This window comes from Syngnathus typhle, linkage group LG8 (assembly GCF_033458585.1).
Source record: "Syngnathus typhle isolate RoL2023-S1 ecotype Sweden linkage group LG8, RoL_Styp_1.0, whole genome shotgun sequence".
In the NCBI taxonomy this organism is placed as follows: domain Eukaryota; kingdom Metazoa; phylum Chordata; class Actinopteri; order Syngnathiformes; family Syngnathidae; genus Syngnathus; species Syngnathus typhle.
In genome coordinates this window covers 2481611-2498407 of record NC_083745.1, presented here as the reverse complement: position 1 = coordinate 2498407, position 16797 = coordinate 2481611, and the positions used below count along the sequence as shown (strand labels likewise).

Sequence of the window (16797 nt, the reverse complement as noted above, 5' to 3'; positions counted from 1 at the left end):
GATCAAGACACTCCATGACATCAGCAGCAATTACTTTCAACACAACTGGGCGTGAGAAGTAAATGTCATGTGTTAAACTTCACACCCCTATCCTAACTCCGTTACGACTTTGGTACAACCGTTTTTTACAATAAACACATCTTGTCAAAGTGTCGCGCTAAGTATAGCGCTAACGGTATTCTTCAGTGCTCTTTTCCAACTAATCCAAATATTAAACACATCTTGTGTCATTTCTGTGTCTTTCCACCCCCCACTCTGCCTCATGCCGTCTTATTCGTCCCGTGTTGCCGTGGGTTACGGCGCTAACAGCGGTAGCGTTGTGCGGCCAAATTGTAGTAAGAAGTCGTGAGCCTTTCTTTTCACACTCGGCTGAGCCTCTCTCGTACTCCACGTTGCTTATTGTACCGCGCTGACGCCGAGGAGGGCCTCTGTGAAATCAATGGGTTGAAAGAAGAGGTGCCACAGAGTAATCAATGCAGAGAAACAGAGGAAAGGATGAATGCGGAGCAAGTGCAGGAGAGAAAAACACTCAGTGACACAATGTTGTGTCCATATTGTATTTTGTGGAGCTAGTTTTTTTTTAAAAAACTGAGTACGATGCAGTGTTGGGCAAGATACTTCCTATATTGACTACTTGTTTCTTTCCAATATTAGTTCTTGGATTTCTCCATTATGGTCTGGATAATAACAAGTTAAGGGTGGGCTCGAAATTAGGGGTTAGGGTTCAAACTAATAGTAGTGTTTATGTGGCCTTAATTCCGAATCTAAATGTTGCTTCACTGTTAGTAGGACGTCATCTTTTCTTCAACCTCCTCCCTTTTGTTCTCCTTTGGATTCATTCCAGTTGGAGAGCGAGTCACCGACTGCGCCTTGTTCTTACGAATTAGATCCTTTTCTTCTCCTTCAGCTCTAGCTCTGTCCTTTGCGTCAACTCGCTCCACTTCTTTCAAACGAGAGATTCAACAGAACCAAGTCTGCAGTCATAGCGCCCGGCCGTTAGCTATACACGTTAGCTCGCCGTTAGCGCATTGGCTTTCTTCCTCACTGTGTAGCCATTGTGTGTTTACAGCACGTTAGCACAGCACGCATAGTTTGGTGGGCAATGTACGACACCAGAGGAGCTTGTCCAAAAAAGGACAGAACCAGAAATGGACTCGAGTACAAATGTGCTCCTGGCGGCGACATAACATAAAGCACAGATTGTTGGGTGAGATGAAAGCGCACTCCAGATTGCGCTCATTTGCGACTGACTATATTTACATGCATTTTGCAAAGTGGGGAATATTCACGAGGGAGCAATCTCTTTGTAAGACAAGCACTTTTTGTCACTTTGCTCAGCCTTCTTTGTCAGGAGCACCAATCTAATGAGCACTCCAAACGGAATATTGCCAATGACGGTTGCGCAAAAACATGGCGTCGAATCTATTAATTCATCAATCAGGGGTTGGAAATTCTCCCCGAAAAATTAGGCCACGACAGTTGAATGGGAACACTTGTCTTTTTCTTCATTAAGTCAGCACCTTTTTCATTTATGTCACTTAGAATCCATGGAAGACTTGTGACTAATCAGCAAGGTTTCTGTCCTTTAAGAATCGGGTGATTCGCATCCAACTCGTCTATAAAGATGAACTTGACATTTAGAGAGCAGAGCTGGCTTCTCGGAGCGATTGCGACATGATCCTGACATTTTCCTGTCGATGAGAATGTACAGCGGTTAAGGATGATGAACCGAGTGATGATAACTCAGAGGAGAAGCTGATTTGTGCCGCTTGGCGACCCACATCACTGCGGTGGATCGGAGGGGAAGACTGGAAATGGCATTATAGATCTTACACACACACAATTACACGTGCACACACAAAGAAACACACCCACGCTTACTGCAGTGTAAACTGATCTGCAGGAGCGCCAGGGGTGTACAATCCCAGGCTTAGCGATTTGATAGCAATAGCGCTAAAGCTCAGATCCTCAAAGTGGCTTGTGCATGTACGACATACTAGTTAGAGACGTAATCAACACTAAATCATTGAGTTATTTATGGGTAAAAACAAACAATTGCGGAGCCAAGGGAGAGCTACCGTTTTTTTCCGTGTATAGTGCGCCCCCATGTATAGTACGCACCCCTAACAATGGCATGCTGATGCTGGAAAAAAGCTTGTACCCATGTATAATACGCACCCAATTTTTATGAATTTTTTTTAATTTTTTTTTTTAATTTTTTTTTTTTTTTTTTTTTTTTAAGTCCCAAAGATCGTCACACACGCAGGGAGGCAATGGGTCCCATTTTTAAAGTCTTTGGTATGGTCTTAACTAGGCTGGATGTCATTTTTTTTGTTGGCGTTGATTTCTCCGACTGCCCCTAAACGCACCACCGCGCTCCGTGCGCAGGGGAAGAGGCGGCTCTGTATGGGAGAGACGTTGAAGAGGAATAAAAACAACCTTGGAAACCAAAACTTGCCCCTCGTCGTGACTCGGAGCCGCAACAAATCTTTCGGATTTGTGTAGGGTACATTGTGACAGACGGCAAACTCGCAGGTGATCGAGCGAGCGTCTGATACAAGAGCATTGCGGTCGTATGGAGCGTGTTTGAAATGAACAGCAGAGACGAAAGGAACAATAATAATATTTGTTGTGAAATAAAATATTACCTGTAATACCCATTTTGTTATTTGCTGATTGAAACTGCTAATTAAACTGTGAATTGAAACTAATAGGTGGAGAACTGAACTCTCGCTCTTTATATAGCTGACGTGTCTTGCGCAACCGTTCTGCGTATCTGTAATGGCGGCCTCCGTATGACGTCCGGTCCGCGATGGAGATTAAAAAACAAACAATATTTGACAATAACACACCATCGAGGATTGCACCATCGCATCAAACGATGTGTCGTCAATTATGAATTTTACTAAGTGTGTTGGGCAGGATGGCTGAATGCGATGCGCGATTGACAACAAACAAGAAGAAAGGTGAGTTTTATTTCGGGGGAGATTTGTCATGTCTCGTCCCCAGTTTTGCTATGTGTCTAGGTTGCCATAGTTTCTGTTCGTGTCACCCCGCTCTTCCTGTGTCACCTCAATCGATGTAACGTGTTTTGTATTTAAGTCCTGTCTGCCCCTCGCTCACCGTTGGATCATTGCATGTGTTACTGTCATTCTGTTCCTGTCTTTGGTAATGTCACCCTGTCTTTTTGTTCCATGACTTTGTCGGTCAGTCCTGTTGTTGGTTTTGTTGTACCATGACTTTATTTAAAAAAAAAAAAAAAAAAAAAAAAATTTAAAAAAAAAAAAATTAAATTTTTTTTTCTTTGTACCCATGTATAATACGCACCCCAGATTTTAGGACAATAAATTAGTAAAATATTGCGCACTATACACGGAAAAAAACGGTAAGTTAAAGGAGTTGTGGCCAAAAACAAAACCCCCGTTGGCAGGCTAATGATTAGCATCGATGTGGCAACATTTAAAGGCTTTCAATGTTGGGGATTTGAACACAATGGGTGCAGCAACACAAGTAGACTGCCACTATAACAGTTTACATATTCTTTATCCTCTGCAAAAAACAACAACATTCGTGCAGATTATTTTGTAACTACATTCCATAAAAAATGTATTACATTTTTTAATCATCTTTTTGTAAAGACTGGAATGGATTAATGGCATTTCCATTCATCTTGATGTCAAAATATGATTTGGCATGTTTCATCCCAACCTTGCAATATAACAGCATAACAGAATGTAGCTCATTTACCAGTAGCCATTGTGGTGACTCAGAATCCTTACACACACACACACACTGTCACACACACACACTCTGAAGAACAACACAATCTGTCCGCCGCCGGCGCCAAGCTTCCTATGACTCGGACCAAAAACCCTAAAATGTCACCGTCGACCTGAGCATTAGCACATCACTGCTAAAGTCATCGTATGCTAAAACTGTGTGTGTGTTAGTTGGGTTAAAGTCCGCCAAAAAAATAAAACAAGAAGGAAATCCTATCGTCGGGCCAGAAGCTAGACTGAACTAACCCAACCGCTGACAGCTTCCCCTTTCTCAACTTAAAGTAAAAAAAAACTGGAAGTGTTTGCTTTGAAAACAACACTGAATAAAAAAAGCATAGTCATGTAACTTAAGCTTCTTTCATGCAGGGATCCTGCAAAATTGCTGAATTAGTCATACCAGGAGAACTCGTGAGTCTTTTTTTTTTACATTCCCTCGAGGTTATGTTGCATGATTTTTTTTTTTTACAATAAAAGGATGAGAACAGGCACTAACGTTAAAAAGTGTCTTAATAGATTGAAGTCTGTTTTGATCAATGCATTGAAAGCATGTGGAAAGGGTAAAACTAGATATTGAAAATATGATTTGCATATTCACACAATTAAACTAGTAGCGGCTATACTGTAGGTTATCATCCTTTTCTAACAGACTCCCATGATGAGGTGGAGAATGAGGAGGAAGCTAAAGAGAAAGGCCTGGGGCCGTCTTCTTGCTCTACCTCTTCCTCCCCTCTCGTAAATCCACATCCAAATGATGTTCCTTCAACCTCCCGCTAATTTTCTCTCAGGGATACTCGACGCCTTTCATCGCTATGCGCTCATTGCCGCGGCCGTCTCTTTGAACGTGACATACATTTTCCTTTTCATCTGCTCGTCCACTTGTGTATTTGTAATAATTATTTCCCCATTTTATCTATCTATCTATCTATCTATCTATCTATCTATCTATCTATCTATCTATCTATCTATCTATCTATCTATCTATCTATCTATCTATCTATCTATCTATCTATCTATCTATCTATCTATCTATCTATCTATCTATCTATCTATCTATCTATCTATCTATCTATCTATCTATCTATCTATCTATCTATCTATCTATCTATCTATCTATCTATCTATCTATCTATCTATCTATCTATCTATCTATCTATCTATCTATCTATCTATCTATCTATCTATCTATCTATCTATCTATCTATCTATCTATCTATCTATCTATCTATCTATCTATCTATCTATCTATCTATCTATCTATCTATCTATCTATCTATCTATCTATCTATCTATCTATCTATCTATCTATCTATCTATCTATCTATCTATCTATCTCTCTATCTCTACGTATATCTCTCTATCTCTACGTATATCTCTATATCTCTACGTATATCTCTCTATCTCTCTATCTCTCTATCTCTCTATCTCTCTATCTCTCTATCTCTATATCTCTCTATCTCTCTATCTCTATATCTCTATATCTCTATATCTCTCTATATCTATATCTCTATATATCTATATATCTATATATCTATATATCTATATATCTATATATCTATATATCTATATATCTATATATCTATATATCTATATATCTATATATCTATATCTATCTATATATCTATATCTATCTATATATATATATATATATATATATATATATATATATATATATATATATATATATATATATATATATATATATATATATATGGCTGGCTAGTGCGTGAGATTAGAGTAATTTGAATGTTTGCCTTATAGTCTTATAGTCTCTTGGCATACGCCGCCATTAGACGCATAAAAAGTCAGTCTGGGACACTCACACAATCGCTCCGGCACATCTTACAAGTGCATCAAAGTGGCGACGCCATATTACAAGCGAGCCCCCGAAGCGTTTTAGTCAAATATTAAAGCACCAGTTGGTCTCCGGTCTCCCTTCAATCAACCGGGGATGTTTTTTTTTTTCTTCTTTTTCCTACCGTGGGCGTCTTCTGCCGTAATATTAGTCCAGATTGCTGGCGAGTGGGAGGAAATTACAATGAAAGCACAAGCAAGAGATGAAAGAAGCCTAATGATGTTAAAGCTTAGCGCGCACGTATACCTTTTTTGAACGGTCACGGTTTGATTCCCTTTAAGGGGGACTCGCTGGATGGCTACAAAATAAAAAGTGCGACATCACTGGTTTGATAGTCTTCTGTTTTGGCTCAATCTGAAGAGCTGCTATACTGCTAAAAACATTGCCATGATGCTAGCTAGTAAGAAGCTGAGCCGCACTGTGTTTGTTTACCGAGTCATTTGGCTGCAATATGAGGCAGTTCCACTTTCTGTTTCTGAACTTTGATTCAATATTGGTTAGCCTCTTGGTCATAATACATTGTAACTTTTAACTTTAAGTTGACTTTCAACTTTAAATGGTTGCAATCACGCTTCCGGTGCAAAGGGCCCGCAGAGGACAATCAGTGTGCGGTAGGAACCCCGCTGTGGGGTGAAAGCGTCTGTCGGCTCTATTTGTGAAAGTGTTGATCTGCACACCTGTGGAGAAGAGATCGGCAGCAAGCGCTGACGTAGACTGATTCAAACACACACACACAGAAATACACCAAGCTCAAAGTTTGATAGAACTACATGAATAGGTACCGTATTTTCCGGACTATAAGGCGCACCTAAAAACCTTTTCTCAAAAGCAGACAGTGCGCCTTATAGTCCGGTGCGCCTTATATATGGACCAAATTCCTAAATTTAAACTGGCCCGAAGCATTGTGTCATGAAATCAATCATAAGTGGCCCGCTGAAGACTATGAATCATGAATCAATAAGACTATGGATCATTATTTAGTGATTATAAAGTAACTTGTTGCGTCTGAAGTTGAAATAAAAAAGATAAAATGGAGAATGATTTGATTTGGATTAAAAATCTGACATAATGGATTAATGGTGCGCCTTATAGTCCGGTGCGCCTTATATAAGGACAAAATTTTTAAATGGGCCATTCATTGAAGGTGCGCCTTATAGTCCGGTGCGCCTTATAGTCCGGAAAATACGGTACTTTTGCCAGAATGGGAAAAAAGTTCGCCAATCCTTCGTCCACTCCCGATACCTCGGCTCGCTCGTTCGCCGTCTCGGCATTAACCGGGGAAGGCGGGAGGAGGGGGTGTGAGGGGAAATGGAAAGAGCCACGGTCTTATTTCCATTGCTTCACCCAGAGGGAAACCGAGAGAGAGAGAGAAAGCCGCAAGGAAGATGGCCAAGTGACAAACGTCTGGTCGTAAACTGGAGCCAAGAGGAGGAGAGAGGCAGGGAGTGAGTCGAATATGTAATTAAAGCTGTGATGAGCCTTTCTCCCGTTCATGTCTGGATTGGCGCTGGAGCTCTTAAGTACACACTTCCCGTTTGGTGTGACTATTTACAACAAGGGTCACCAACATTTTGGAAAGTCAGAGCGGCTTCCGATTAACGTGTACCATTCTAAAAAAAACAATTAAATTTCATCTTGCGAATACTTTCATTAAAAGTGTGCAGCACTTTAAGCACAAAAAGTATCCCAGAAATGTTTTTTTTTTTTTTTTCAATCCAAGCTCACGCCCACGACACACATAAACAAGCACAAACGCGTTCAGGGTGTGCTCGCTGTGTGTGAGAAATTTCTAGTGGGTCAATAACAGCCGTTGTCAACGGAGGTCAGTCATCTTAAGTGAGCTCTTCTTAGACACCTCACACTCAAGTAGCGCTCTTAGCCTCAAGCACCGGGGTCACCATTAGGGACGGCCTCTTTGAATCGCTCGGTGCCTGCCAACAAATCAGGTATGAAATTAAAAAGACAAAATATACAAGACTCCATTTATCAAAGCGGTTAATAACAACTCCATACCAGGTTTCTGTTTCTTCCTTGACAATCAGACCATGTCTTTCTGGTTTAATTAAGAAAAAAAATAGTACAGTTAATTGTGTGTGTGAAGCCTCAAACGCAATCTAACATATTTTCATGATGGTCCACTTCATTCGCATTCAGCCATGTTGTTTGCTGTTGGTGGGCACCTGGAAGCAGTTTAAAAAAAAAAAAAAAAACTCTAAAAGGTAGACTCAAGTCTTTTTCAGATTTAATTAGAATGTAAAAGCACAACTTGTTGACCAGGAGCTCTCTAAATTGACATTTTGAAAAGTCATCTCTCCTGCATTTTAAAGTGCAGTCCAATTAAAGTTGAATCCAAACTAATTGCAGATAGTTTTTACTGGAAGTATATTTTCAACAAGTCCACTTATGGCAAAATAAAAATAAAATAAAAAATCTTCCTCTTAATCAGTGTAACTATGATTCCTGCAACCTGATCATTAAATGCTGATGATAGTTGGGTGTTAAACATCATCCAGTTTTCCATTTTCACGCACTTGACACACGGTCCCATCTGTCCCGCCTCTCAATTAAAATCGGCTAAATTTGGTGTTAGCGTTACGTTTTGGTGTCTTTGTCCAAAGAATGGCAACATGGAGAAAAGGTTGAATTTAGGGGCAGTGTTAAAGGTTCTGTCTCAAGCCGAGCCGCACAGACTTGTATTTCCCTCGACTCTCTTCACCCCTTTCCTGCCCTCCAACTCTCACTTTGTCTCCGGGGACTCTCGCAGGAATGTTTCCATTCGCGAAGATTAAAAAAAAAAAAAAAAAAAAGGGAAGTTCCACTGGTATGTGTGTATGTGTATAAACTGTATAGTTTCTCCAACTTAGAGGGAAGATTTTTTTTTTTCTAAGGACTCCCCCCCCCTTATTATTTTAAACATGACAAGCTTGTGTACCCCAAAATATCATTGCAATTAAAAAGTTGGGAAGGGAGGACCAATAAATTCCCACATTACATTTGTTTCCTTTTTTTTTTTTAAATATATTATATTTATTGCAAATTTTCAGGCGAAATCCAAGCCGGTTTTGAGAACCACTGTACAGTGTGTGTGTGTGTGTGTGTTATCGATCGGGCCTTCCTACTTCATCATGGGTTATCAGATACGGCAGCAGGCCATGCACACTGACACACATTACTCATTGTCCACGCACACACACACACTCATCGATTTCTTTGTTTACCCCATTACAACGAAGGCCGTGTGTGTGACTGCATAATAATTGTTTTCTGAATTTTTCCAAGGTGCTTTTTAAACTAACTCCTAATCCCCACAGCGATAACAGAATACTCTTTTTTCGAAGGCCGTATTCCAGCTCGCTTATATATCATTCTACGGTGCGGCTTCTATCACCTTCCATCTCGACGACTCTCTAGCCCGGGATAAGTCATTACTCGCGTTTAATGAGTTTGTTTCCCGGGACATTCCGCCACCATTTTTTTTTTTCCTCATAAAGGCGGTCAGGAGGTCGCAGCCGGGCCTCTCGGCTGGCCACTTGATGAGTTTCGCTCAGCTCTCCAAGCAGACTATTACATTAAACCCACAAGGCAGCTAGGTGCATGGTGAAGTGTCCCCCGCGGGTCCGCCCTGATGAAAATTCACAATGATGACCCACCGAGATCTTTCTCTGCCTTCCAGGCATGTAAATTGAACTTTTGGTCTTTATGAATAGCATTTGGAAGATTGTTTTGTGGAGGCTGCTTCCTGTCGTTATTTAGAAACCAGCAGAGGGCTGGAAAAGGTCAGAACGATGTCATTTTTTTGGCACTACTATATATCAATAAATGTAAGACTAAGGTATTTAAGTGCGTGCATTTTGTGTACGTTGCATTTTGTGCGCGGCCTTTTTGTTGTCTCACCAGCACTTTGTCTCGTGTCAGAGGTTGAATGTCAAGAGGCGTTCCCCAGTGAACTTTAAGCTTGTTCCTCTGCTGGGAAGCAGCATGGAAGGACATCTGTCACAACACACACACACACAAACACACGCATTCAAGTAGGATGGCAGTTCATCCATTTTCATTAGAGTCTGAACATGCGGTTTAAGGCAGAACATTCAGCCCACGCAGTCAGTTTCACTTAGCAACCTGAAATTCGATAAGCAAGTCTATTATGAGTAGACACCCCAAAATGTCTGAAGAAGCCATGGCCAATAAAAACACGTCTGCAATTAGAGCGGCCATTTTGTTGACTATTTCCAGGGGTTCTTCAAACAAACATTTCCTAAAATCACATTTGTTACTTATATGCCCCCTATAGGCATACATTTATAAAAGCAAAAATGAACATCTTGGAGTTTCCTTCCAACTCCATCTTCTCAGTCGCATTGCCCCAATAACTCGCCCTTTTCAATCGGCTAAATTTGGTCGCGTCCCGCCCTATGCAAAACTCCAACGACGGACGAGTGACGTTGAAGCGTTCCTTCTCTGGCATGCGGTGAGGTCACAGATTTTCTCAGAGGCTGAGCAGACCTTCTCGTTTCTATTCCCACCGGTCAGCCCCCCTTCATTTTCCCAGCGGGTTGCTTTTGGGGATTTAAAAAAAGGCAAGGTTGGCGACGTGTTTCCCAGAGGACTCCGGCCTGCTTCCATTCCCTACTTGCGCTGTCCTGGTTCAGGCGGGTAATAATAGAATAGCCGCTACCTGCGATCTTTTCTACGCTCACTGGATCTAGAACAGGGAAATATTTTTTGGGTTTCATCAGTCGACTTAGCGGAGTTCGTGTGTACCGCGTTTTCGACACTGTACGCTTTGGACCGATGAGTGTTCGAGCACGGCGGTTGGCTCCATGTCAGAGTTTAAGTACATCTTTGTGAAATGAATACAAATCTGCGGTAATACGTTATCTCGGCGTGAAGGCGCACACACTGACTCCTCCGTCTATTGTGCTTTGACCTCTAGCGGGCTAATTCTCAGGGGTGTTTTAGCAGTACACAAACACACGTCGCTACGTAGCGTAGCCGCTAACAGCAAAGTTTAATGAGGGAAGGTGTTAAAGCCGCTTAAGCGTCTTAGTCTCCCGTCGTGAGCACAGTATCTACTCTTGTAACAAAAAAATTAATAATCTGAAGAAGGCCAATTCCACAATGTCTGACCTACTTAGCGTACTTATTAATAACGCACACGCAGTCTCCTTTCTGAAAGCGACCTGCTTATTATTAGGCTACTTGAGTCTTCTCCCTCTGATGAATTAATCGACTTTTGGGACCTTCAATAAAACTTTTGCTCTTTCTCGCACTTGTGCAATCCAATCAAAGGAGAGAAAAAGCAGCCGAGGATGACTTCGGCTATCGTTTTCCCCTTCTCTGTTCCATCTCGACATTATCTTTGCTAATCATCTGCCGACGCTGACTTCCAAAAAGAACCGCCTGCTGAGACCAGGGCTTCGTTCTAAGCATATGCTCAAGGCTATTAAGGGAAAGTGAGAGAGAGTTCTAGCCAAGGGCGACTGCGACATGTAAGCCGCGTAATTGAAAAATCGACGACACTGCTCCCAAGTAAAAAGAGCGTGTAGTAGCCTAACAACCGATGAAAACATATTTTGTGATGCCATGTTTACATCAAACATCTCTATTGGCTGCTTGAACATCTTTCGACCGCAACTTCAAATCAAAATGGCCGACTTCCTGTTCAATTTCCGGCATGGGTCCTTGAGACGATTTAGTGCGTCCCATTATAATTGAAGACCCAATTTCCGGTGGATCGCTGTACCTGATATCAGGAGATATTTTTATCATATTTCACAGTCTTGATTCACTCGCAGAATGTCATTTCGTCATCTCTGTCCTCTTCCCCCCTAAAACACTTCACCTTCACTCTTTCATCTCATCAGCGGACCTTCTCCGCGATCCTTCTAATCTTCCTGACATTTGAAAGAAGTCGCCTCACCACAGTGTTTTTTATCCCCCTGAAAAGAACTTTTGATTTTCATCAAAGCCCAAGCTGAGTGTGAAGTTCCGCTCTCCCTTTTCTCTGAAAAACAAAGGGTGAATTTTAAAGTTTGATTTCCTCGTCCATAAATTACTCTGCCATGTGCGAGACCTGCTGCGAATGCAAGCATTTCCGACAAAGATTGAGGATTTGGCAGCGACTGGAAAGGCGAACAAAAGCACCAGAGAATACGTTTGCGTTGGCCGCTGTTGCCAAGGGAGACGGCCGCGTCGTTACCCCGAGCTTTGACATTAAAATTCAGCCTCCCGTGGCGGAAGACTGAAACTTTTCAAAAGAGCCTTTGCCGCTGAAATATATATGATGATCTTGTCGAAAGAGGTTTTGATTACCTCCGTGTGTGTCTTTAGCCCGAAAAAAGTAGAAGGTCGCTCGCTACATTGTTGCCGTGACGACTAAGAGAGGTGTTTTTTTTTCCCACCCCCATTTGTTTGAATAAACCTGGTGACCAATCTCTCATTGATGGTGGTTTGAGGCTGTAGTGTGCATGCCAGGCCAGTAGTTGGCAGTATCTCCACATGTAGGGAGGAAACCGTACTGTAAGAAAAAAATCCTAAATTAAAGTAAAATACTTCTACAAATGTCACATTAGATTTACTGTTGGGTCAAAATAATTTACCCAACTTTTGGTAAAGGTAATCCAATCTGCTGAAAATCCAGAGCTACCCAGCTAAGCCCCCGCCGCAACGCCAATGCTGCAAAATGCTGAATTACTGTGCTGAGTCGGCCTTTTCCTCTCAACTTAACACTCGGGACACCAGACAAAGTCTGCCATGTGACTGTGCATGTGTTTGTGCTTGCGTGGATGAGTGTGTGACATGTTTGCAAACATGTGCCATTACCCCATAGCCGAAACTAACCGAGCGTGGCCGAAGCGAAGCAATTTGTGTAATTGAATGGCTTGAAAGAGCGCATATCCCCAGAATGTGTGCGCGCATGTGTGTGTCTGTCTCATAGGCACAAAGACGTACATAAATAACCCAGAATGAAGTCGAGTGCATGTTTGTATAGGCCAAATGTTCTCCTTCACCGCTTTTCATGCCACAAAATGCATTCATGTTTATGTTTGTCCTTGGTTTTAATTAGTTTTGTATTTGGGCTGAATATTGTGGGAACATTCTGTCATGTATTTATCAGCACGCTACATAGCAGTCATTTGACGACACTTATTTTTAACTGGCACGCACAATGTGATGCATTCATTGCCGTTCATTTATTGATTAAGACTCCAAGTGTGGCTTGTCATTTTGGGAAAAAAAAGCCCTGCTATATTTTGCAGTTCTATTCAACCTGGTAAAAAAAATTACATTTAAAGTAGTGTAGATAGGACGTTGGTAGCTTTACTCCTGAAAATGAGCTTAGTAGTATCGTTGAGTATTCTGAAAATGTTGATCCCGACGCTAGTTTGACTCGGTGACATGAAATTTGGTCGGCAAGTCGATCACGAGTTGACCCACAAAAAAAAGAGGAGACATTTTTGCGTGCTTTGGATCACTTCCAAAATCAACTGTTTTAAAAATGCATCCCCCAAAGTTAGTTTTATTAGCAACATTAGCAAAATATCTTAAGACACCATGCTCGAAAAGACGCAAAAAAATCTCTCATTTTGGTTTGAAGTGGGCATTTTGTGCAACGTTAGCTATTTCCGCTAGCACACTCCACAATCTAACAACAAGCTGTACTCTACAGGTTTGTACTTGTCTTAGTGACTTGAATCGTTCAAAGTGCGACAGATGTGCTCCGGGGTCAGGGCGCCCGCCCACGTTCGATCGTTAAAGCTCGAGTAGCTCTCCCAGAACCAGATGGGTCCGTCAGGTTAAGAGTCGAAAGGAAGACAACTCATCGCGTTTCAGCATTGTCTGGGTTTTTGCTTCCTATCCTTCTATTTTTCAGTCTGCCAGATGTGAACTTTCTTAATCTTCTCCTCCAAGAAACATCAACAGGGTGTTTTTTTTCCCCTCTGACGTAACAGTCGCGGAGGTTTACGCGAGGATTATGTGATGATCTGCAGGCAATAATAACACTGTCACTGATCTGATGTGTTATTCCACACTTGAAGGAAAGCACTGTACCCAAAAGATTCTCTTCAGACAAGACACAAAGTCCCTCTTGGAACTGTTTCTTCGGTCATTTTCAAAGCTTTTAATTCTTGGTAAAATCTTGTTTGCTAAAATGTGTGCTTCACCCAAAGAAGTTGCCTCAGTAGCACTCGTAAAATTTATCTAGAACTCATCCCCCAAAGCTATTTTTCACTTACTGGTGAAAAGCATTTCAGACTTTTGAATGGCAGATTCAAGTCTTATGTCTCCTTTTTGAGGACAATAAAAGTCTCAAGTGTTATTTTACTAAAAAACCCACAGACACAATTTCTCATTTATGAAACAGTAGAACGTGTTTTGTGCAACCGCCAGAAGGTCAGAAAGAGAAAACATAAGATCTGATCATCAAAATAAAACACAAGGTGACGACTGGAACAATCGGTCACGAGCAGGGGAAAAGACAGCCAGCTTGGCGTGGAATGGAAAGCGAGAAATCCAGGCGATCCCGAGTTGGCGATAGGGGGGAAACAGGAAATGAAAAGAGGATGAGGAGAGCGGGAGGGAGGAAGGCTGGGAGGGAGCGATCGATAGCGATTAGGTTGTGCGGAGGGAGCTGGGGGAAGGACTCCGCCGAGGATACAAAAGCTCGGACATCGTGGATCGTAATCGCGACTCTGCTCTTCGTCATCATAATCATCATCATTTCAAGGATAATCAAGGCATTTGATTATCAGAACTCGGGTGTTCTGTTCTACTGTAGCTTTGACTTTGAGTGTGTACGGCTTCAAAAGGCCGGTGAACTGAGAATAGATGTTAGAATAGGGGGGGGGGAAATGAGGGATAGCGACAGAACAAGGAGGTCATGAATCAGGATGACATTCCCGTCGTCACTTCAGAGATTCCCTCGGTGAAACGTTTATTAGCAGGTCCATAGATTCCACTTATGTCTGTCTGAGCTCATGTCAACTTGGAGGGTTAAGTAAGTAAGCGTTAGCAACGTGTTCCAGCTTTTGCTAACATTGTGAACTAAAAATGGGAAATAAGCTAATGATATGAATGACTGAAAAACTACCCGACTGTGGTTTTTCAAATCAGATGGAGAAGTTCTAAATTCATGATAAGGGTGACACAAGACACATTCACCACAATTCAGGAACTCATACCAAAAATTGCAAAACTTCCTGTTATATTTTAAACGTGCATATCCTGTTGACTTAAATCTACTAACTATTCATTCTGGAAATTAAAAATTTTGAGAGATCAGTTCGAGAAATCAAATCATCTCTATAGACATCAAAATCATACGTCCAATTTTTTCTAAATGTCTTTAATTACAAAAACGGTTTATTTCCGTTCCATTTCATTTCCCGTACAGTACGTGGAAGCTTTAGTCAGTGAGGTGGCAACTCCACTAAAAATCCTCTTGCTTCTTTCTGTTCTCTCCCAAACATCAAAACGCGCTCACTCACCCGCGAGTCCGTATGAAATATAAATCATCAGTTGAATTAAAGATGGTGGTGGAGGCGGTGTGGCAGGACCTCCTCGCGCCTTCACACGTCACCCGAGTCACAGCATTTGCTATCCTTCTTTCTTTTTCACTTGAAGAAGAAAAACATTCAAATTTCTTGTTTTGGTGTGATGGACACGTTGCAACTGTGCTCATCAGGCACACCATCAGAAAAACCTGAAAAGGCCCGTAAGCTAAATGAAGCAGTACATTGTTTTTGTTGTTAGCTGTGTTTTTGATGTACCGTCATTTTCGGACTATAAGTCGCACCGGAGTATAAGTCGCACCAGCCATAAAATGCCTAAAAAAGTGAAAAAAAAAACATATATATGTATATGAGTTGCTCCTGAGTATAAGTCACCCCCCACCCAAACTATGAAGAAAAACGCGACTCATAGTCCGAAAATTACGGTAATCGGATCCTTAAATTGCCTCCTAACACAGCGATGGTCGGGTAAACCGTTTTTTTTCTCTGTCTGTCGCGGAAATCCACGCTGACATCTATGCCAGCCGTCTTTTGGCTGATGTTGCTTTATATAATATTTGAGTATGCTTTTCAGCCTGCTAGCTTAATGCTAAACAATGTGCCCGCCAACAGTGCAGCAAAATATGTAGACAGACAATTCAACATATATAAATAGCCCATCTCAAATCTCACAGTGACTTTACTTTGAAAAATGATGGCATTGGGATTCATGTCGGGGGGAAAAAAATTGTAAAATGAGCGCGACAAATTCAAGGCCGTAACTCAAGGCTGTAGCTCTTTCCCAGGAATGGGAACGTATTTATCCTTGGTGCTATGAATCTTTTCAGGGGCGAGACCTTCATCACACAACATATTTGGTCCAGCTCTGACCTTGTGTGGCTGACTTATTAGTTTGATCTTTTATGCCGAGTCATCAAACTGGATTTCCACTTTCCAGCCCATAGCAGTAACCCCAAAAAATGCTCTTTCTAACATGTGCATTGTTAGTTCTCTTTTTGCCAGCATCTTCCATCACTTTGCTTAATTTTCTGGCGAGATAAAAGTGATGTCGTGCAAAAAACTCAGAGATACGCAAGAGTGGAACAGCTATGAAGGTGTTGGGCGCTTTGATTCATGGGCCCCCTGCCTCCATTTAGTTCCACACTTGGCTTTCATTTCATTATCCGCCATCTGCTTGATTCCCCGTGTTTTCTCCTTCCATTCTCCATCCTTTCCACAATTGCTGCTCGTCTGGTTTAAGCCCCTCAATTCCGGCAACACCTCCTCCTGCCTGAGAGGAATGCCCTTTCTCTGAGATTTAATTGATCGCTCCTCCGAGGTGACCCTGGGTGTGTGCGGCCCTCCGTGTTTTTTTTTTTTTTTTACTGTGATTGCATTCGTCAAACAAACTCACTTCAAAATGCGACAACAACAAAAATGCTGGAATCAAAGTCGTGCAATCTTGTATTTCGTTCACCCGTTCCTCATTCCATCGTTTGAGTAGGCGGAAGCTGTCGGAGGTGAGAAGCGAGAGTGCCAGCGTGTGCACCGGTAACCAAGGCAACCCACTTCTAATTGGCCGGCAGTGTGATTGGCGGTCTGTTGCGGACCCGAGCCGTGGTGGGCTTGGGCAAGAGCAAGCATGTCCAGAAAGACAAGTTGGAGATGTAAAATG

General features: G+C 41.9%; 1 protein-coding gene across 6 annotated transcripts in view; it reads left to right on the top strand.

The window, feature by feature from the left end:
• Positions 1-16797, top strand: part of slc8a1b (solute carrier family 8 member 1b) — an 82863-nt gene that overhangs the window by 34960 nt on the left and 31106 nt on the right. Inside the window, exon 1 of one of the 6 annotated variants that reach the window (XM_061285067.1) lies at positions 7419-7577. The exons of the other annotated variants lie outside the window; for them this stretch is intronic. The gene's annotated coding sequence lies outside the window, so the exon portion shown is untranslated. Of the gene's footprint in view, positions 1-7418; positions 7578-16797 lie in introns of those variants that run through there. 6 annotated transcript variants of the gene reach the window in all.